Below are 7,274 nucleotides of genomic sequence, written 5' to 3' on the forward strand. Positions count from 1 at the left end.
TTGAAGATTATGTAATGTTTTGTGAAGGAGAATGTCTTCTCCTAGATGAAGAGCCAACTACTTTTGAAGAGGCGAAGAATTCCAAAAAATGGCGAGAAGCAATGAGATCCGAAGTAGTCTCAATCGAACAAAACAATACGTGGGACTTATTTAACCTACCATTGGGTCACAAGGTGATCGGTTTGAAGTGGGTGTTTAAAACCAAACGTGATGCGGACGGGTCAATAACAAAGTACAAAGCAAGATTAGTCGTGAAAGGGTACGTGCAAGAGCATGGGGTAGACTTTGATGAGGTTTTTGCCCCGGTGGCGAGAATGGAAACCGTACGTTTGATTTTAGCAATTGCAGCGAATTATGGTTGGTTTGTTTACCATTTGGACGTTAAATCGGCGTTCTTAAATGGAGAGTTGAAGGAAGAAGTGTACGTGAAGCAGCCTAATGGTTTTGAAGTTCCCGGGAAACACGGTATGGGTCATAAGTTACGAAAGGCTTTATACGGTCTTCGCCAAGCCCCACGAGCTTGGAACGAAAAACTCGATAAAACGTTGAAAGGCTTGGATTTTAGTCGATGCCCGAGAGAACCGGCGGTGTACAAGCGGAATACAAGAACCGACATTCTCATTGTTGGTGTATATGTTGATGATCTTACCGTGACTGGTTCGAGTCAAGCCGAGATTGAGAAATTTAAAAGTCAAATGAAGAATGAGTTCGATATGCAAGATCTCGGAATGCTTTCTTACTATTTGGGCATTGAAGTAACACAAAAGAAGCATGAGATAAAGTTGAAACAAGAAGTTTATGCTAATAAAATTTTAATGAGTGCAGGTTTAAGCGAGTGCAACCCGACTCGATTTCTTATTGAACATCGGTTGCAAGTGACGGAAGATGAAGAAGGAGACCCGTTGATGCAATCGAATATCGGAGAATAATCGGTATCTTAAGGTGTTTAACACACACGAGGCCTGATTTGAGTTACTCAGTTGGAGTTGCCAGTAGGTTTATGCAGGAACCGAAACAATCCCATATGCAGATTCTAAAGTATATATTACGATATGTACAAGGCACGAGTGGATATGGTTTAACGTATGGATGCGGTAGTAGAGAGTTGATTGGTTTTTGTGATAGTAGTTATGGTATGGATCAAACGGATGGACGAGGTACCACCAGAATGGCGTTTTATTATGGTGGTGCGTTGATTTTGTGGCTCTCACAAAAACAACAAACCGTAGCCTTGTCGCCATGTGAATCTGAGTACATGGCAGCAACAACCGCGGCTTGTCAAGCTATATGGTTAAGGGGATTGTTAAGCGAGTTAACCGGGCATGAAGAAAAGGTGGTGACGTTACATGTGGATAATAGATCCGCTATTGATTTGATGAAGAATCCCGTATTTCATGGAAGAAGTAAGCATATCAATATTAGATTTCATTTCATTCGTGAATGTATTGAACGTGGTGAAGTCCAAGTTGAGCACATCAGTGGAGAGAAACAAAAGGTGGATATTCTTACTAAAACGCTACTGAAGTTAAAGTTTGAAAATATGAGGAAATTGCTCGGGATTGAAGATCTGAAAGGAACGAATCAAGATTAAGGGGGTGAATGATATATTTAATCCCGATTCGTTAAAGATAAAACCGAGGGTGGCTAGGTCGATCTCAAGGGGAAAATAAGGAGGAGATTAAATTCAAATTTATTAAGTTTTATTTATGTTTATCTTTTATTAGGGTTAGGTTCAAATAAGAAGTTTGATTTTCCTAATAAGGAGGGTATTTTTGTCTTAACATTTTTATATCAAAACCCACTTACTTTAATCTCAAAACCCATTTAACTTAATTTCAAAAACCCACTTACATCTTCACTCATCTCTTACATCCACCACCACTCCACCGCCCACCACCACCACACCCGTCACCCACCGCCACCGCCTCGTCGGAAAAGTCCGAAAAAACACAATGGAAAACACTATGAAAAACACAATAGGAAAAAACACTATGAAAAAAAACACAATGATAAAAACACAATAAAAAACACAATTGTATGATACAATGAAAAAAACACAATGGAAAAAACACAATGAAAAATACTATTGTATAACACAATTTGTAAAAAACCCACTAATTTTTTTAAAAATTTTTATATTACAATATGGTGCTCATATTAAAGATAAAAAGACACTCGTTATTATGGTAAATTTGTTTTTCAATAAAAACGTAGTAAAAAAAAGTTATGGACGTTTAAAAATGGTGGGGGAATTTGGCATGTGCCTTGCATATGGAGAGAGAAAAACAACAAATGCGTTATTCCTTTTATACCCTTCCCCTTATGTTCACACTTGATTTCCCCCTAAACTAATCTCAACCCTCCATGTTCAAAATCAATGACCAAGATTACTTCTTATCCTTCCTACAAAAACTATACTTTCTATTATAACCTAAACCTAGTTTCCTATTTGTAGTCAAATAGTTTTAGTACTTTCCTATTTCTAGTCAAGTTAGGATTGTTAGCCTATAAATACTTGAAGTTTTTTTATTAACTAGTATATTTGTCCGCGCGCTGCTGCGGGGTCAATATTACTAACATAAAAAGATAGTACACGATCTCATACCAGTGCCTATATTATTAAATGCCAAGCAACAATATATATCACACAAATACACTCTTATTATTAAAAAAAAATGTTATTAAACTGATATCTTGGAACTCTTAGGGGGTGTTTGGTACAGAGAATGGAAAATGAGAGAAAATAGAAATGGAAATGGAATTGTAGAGAAAGAGAATTGGTATGGAGAATGAGAATCATTTCTCTTGTTTGGTACACGAGAAAATAAACAGAGAACTATACCATACCCAACCCCACCTCCACCCAACCTGACACCACTCACCACCGCAGCCCCACCACCACCAGCACCAGCACCACCACCACAGCACCACCACCACAGCCCCACCACCACCACCAGCCCCACCACCACAGCCCCACACCACCACAGCCCTTTCTTCAACCACAGCCCACCACCACCGGCTGCCGCCACCAAATCCCCTTCTTCAACCACAGTACACAAGAAATTAAAAAGATTCAAATTTTTGGAACATAAGATATAGAAAAAGGAGGCTCAGATCTGTCATCACTGCCTCTTTGGAGATTTTGTGGTGGTGGTTGTGGTGGCGATGATGATGATGATGATAATCAGAAGCCACCTGCGAACACCGCCGATTTCCACCACCACTGTCACCCACCTGCGACCACAATCACCCGACCATCTGAAAACCCTAACCTACCACGAACCACCACTTGAAACCCTAATCTCCGTTCACCCGTACCACCTGCAACCTACAACCGGTTACCATCTCTGTTTTCACCACTGCGAACGACGGAGACGGGGTGGTGGTTTCAGACTTGGAGACGAGGTGGCGGCCGGAGACGAGGTGGTGGCCGGAGACGGGGTGGTGGCCGGAGACGAGGTGGTGACATGCTATGAGGAGGCTGCTGAGAAATGGATTTCTCTTTGTTTTAAAGAGAAATGGAATTCTCTAGTTTTAGAGAAATAGAAAGAGAAATAGAAATGAAAAGTGGAAAACAAACAAAAGAAATATTTCTAATTCCATTTATCCCCAATCAAATCCCTCTACCAAACACCCCCTTAATGTAATATGTAAATTCATCAACAATAAGCAAGCAGATCATAAAAGTCAGCATAAAGGCCTACATTATTAAATGTCTAAGACTCAGGCTCATCCGACATGAGCATTCCTAAAATACCCCTGCAAGAAAACCCAACACTCAGGCTGTAGGGTCAGGCATCTTGAAAGATAAGTTACAGGTCCATCCCAGGTGGAGCTCGTAATGAAGCATTTTATTCAATCTGTGAAATTGCATAAAGTTAAAAGGATTTGTAAATTGTAACCATATTGCTCGACCCGTTATCAATTATATATAATACAAATAAACATAGATTTCACAGGAAACGTTAATACTTGAGAACAAGAGCTTAAAGATTGGAGCATCTTGTAGGAACAATCAATAATTCAGATCAGAATTACAATCTATTTTATACAAACTTTTTAAAAAGATCATTCCCTTTTCTAGTTTACGGTTCGACCAAAATACCCTTTCTCCATTAATCATAAAACCAAAATGTAAGGTCAACCCAACTCTCACCTATATCTACTTTGATGCATAATAGAAGTCCCAACATTTATCCACCTCTTCAAATAATTATTGTTGCTGAACAAATGTGCCTGCAGATACAATAAATTGCCTGTAATAAAATAACATATAAACACAATACATCTAACAATCACCTGATAAAAAATATTTAAGCCCTTTAAAATGTAATGTTATTTTTATGTTATTACATCAAAAAAATGCATAAAATAAGTCACTTAATATCGATAAAAGTCTTGATGTTATACTAACCAAGCGAGCCGTAAAATGACTGAAGTAATGTGGAACAGAGGACGACGCATATTATGTGCAATCTGGTGTCGGTTGGTCAGGTAACATGACAAAAAAATGCATTAAATAAGTCACTTAATATCGATAAAAGTTGGGATGTTATACTAACCGAGCGAACCGTAAAATGATTGAAGTAATGTGGAACAGAGGACAACGCATATTATGCGCAATCAGGTGTCGGTTGGTCAGGTAAAGTGTAAGACAATTTTTTCATGCAAATAAAAAAAAATTGCTCTCTAAGACAATTTTTTCTAGAGCCAGAAAACTATTAATTATGTTCTAGCTGAAATGAGAAAATTTTTTTTGTTTGTTAATATTACAAAAAGGGTAGTCTCATACGAGAGTTAATGTAGAAAAGAAAAATGGAAATACAAAACAACTCTTCGTGCTTACATGATAGAAAATATTTGTTTATATATATTATTCCATTTTAGTGGACACATATTTTTTACACTATAATTAATTTTTCTATTTGTTTCATGCGCATGTTTGAGTAGTACACCCTAGAAAGAGGCAGGTGGAATCGTTCATCTTCTTGAAGATTGGAAACACCATGAAGTTGGCGCTATAGACGTTGACCAACTTGATTTGGTTTGGGAAGCAGCTCTAAGGCATGGGTTCAAGCCAGTTTGAAAGTGTCTCGTTTTGAAATCATCTATTTGTTCATCGTAGGACCTTGATAATGGAAGATCTGAAACCAAAAAACAGTAGCAACTTCTATTTCTACATAATCACATGCAACAATAAGAGAATACAAAAATGATCTAGCTGATTGTTCATGTAAATTTGTGAAAGACAATTTCAATTCTACGATTAACGAAGTCTTAATCGTAATATTAGAAGTAGTAGGTTTTTACTGGCGTGATAACATGTGAAAAACATATATTACAAAAATAACTATTGGGTTTAATACTTTAATTACACATGAGGCACCCTTGTGTAAGCAAAATGTCGAATATTTAATTCATTGTTTTAAATAATTTATATCAAAATGCAGGATAAAAACAAGCACGTCTCAAAGCATCCATGTATTCTGGATTTCACAAAACAATATATATCAAAAGTTATATGGGAAAACAAATTTGTGTTTTAAAAAATCTAAAAAATACATTGTACATGAGCAAACTCGGTTCGGAACAAATTAATTGGACGAATACTTAAACCCCATTTTATTTTTTTAAACAATTTAGTCCAAATATTTAAACAAGTTAATTAATACCCAAAATCCCTTTTAATTTTAAAAATAATTTATAGTTAACCATAAATAAAACTATTTAAGAGAAAATTCTCAAAATGATCATTTTTTAGAGAGAAAAACCCAAAATAGCTCCTTTTTTTAAATCCTGAAAAACCCTCCAAATCTCGTCTGGCGCGCCAAATTGGGAATCAATCCGACAGGATTAAAAATGATATAAATCTCTCCGGCTCCGTCCAAATTTTAAGTAATCCCGTCTTTCCCAGCCAAATTTTAGGAAATCTCTTATGCTGGCTAAGATGTGCATTTTTATACAGTGTTAAAGAAAAGAACAAAAAAAATTTCCCTAAAATGGACATAGTAGATGGGGTTTCCTAAACCGGTCGGGAAAGACGGGATTATTTAAAATTTGGACGGAGCCGACAGGATTCAAATAATTTTGAATCTCGTTGGATTAATTCCCAATGCGGGGGCCAGATGAGATGTGACACCCAGTAAAATAAAAAGTATTATTATATTTCATAATCGAGATTAAGATATGTTTAGACTGAGATAAGCGAGAATTAAGACTCGTAAATTAAATATATTATTTTATGCTAAGAATGAAAGGAATATATATATATATATATATATATATATATATATATATATATATATATATATATATAGTAAAACAAGTCAGGCCGGATAAAGAAATTTTGGTGATAAGTTAAGATAACGAGTGCTTTCGGTTAAACGTGTGAATACTCAACCGACATTAGAGAAAAATGTCCATGGGTGAATCTATTTGAATCTCGTAGAGGATTGAAATTTGAGAACGCAAACGAAAACATGACTCAATTCTAAATTATAACGAAGCGGGAAAATGCAACTTGGTTGTAACAACCCGAAAATTTCGTGCCCAATTTGACAACCTTTAAAAGTTAAAGGATCCAATGGATAAATACCGAACAAAGAAAATGCATAGAAATGCAAAAAACAATTAATTTCAGACCTTCGTTTTGATATTTTATAAGTTGAGGGACCAAACTGTCATTCTACAAAACTTAAAGTCCATGGTCTCATCTGTAAGTTTATAAACTTCAGACGAGACAGACCTTCTCATTATTATAAAGGTTGTCTCATCATAACTTAGATATTAAGTTTGTTTTGAGACGAGGTGTCTCATCTACCTACAATTTTGTGACGGCCTTATTATACGGACCGTCTCATTATTAGATGGTTCGTCTCATCAGCTGAGTCAACAAAAATGTGTCAAAACTGACCCTAACGTGTCAGCTCGTATATTATGACTCATACTTGTTTATGGGGCTATAAATACAGCCCCAACTCAACTATTTTCATCACCAAACCTTAAGTTAACATACCAAACACTTTTTTGACTTGTTTGAACAAGCTGATGTCCAAAATTCGAAGTATTAAGCTAGGTCAAGGCCAAACCAAGGTGTTCTAGTCAAGGGAAGGCTTTGATCATATGCTCCATAGATGTTAGAAATATTACAAGTCTCCCTTAATCCTGTATAGCTTGGAAGAGAGGTATAGTATCACTAGACTTTTTTAAGTTTGTTTTTATACATTAAGCGAATATCCGAGCTATTATCATTCAAACCTTGATCATGATTAGTC

This window comes from Bidens hawaiensis, unplaced genomic scaffold (assembly GCF_021521415.1).
Source record: "Bidens hawaiensis isolate Kalapana, Puna unplaced genomic scaffold, B.hawaiensis_p1.1 tig00031174_1, whole genome shotgun sequence".
Lineage (NCBI taxonomy): Eukaryota > Viridiplantae > Streptophyta > Magnoliopsida > Asterales > Asteraceae > Bidens > Bidens hawaiensis.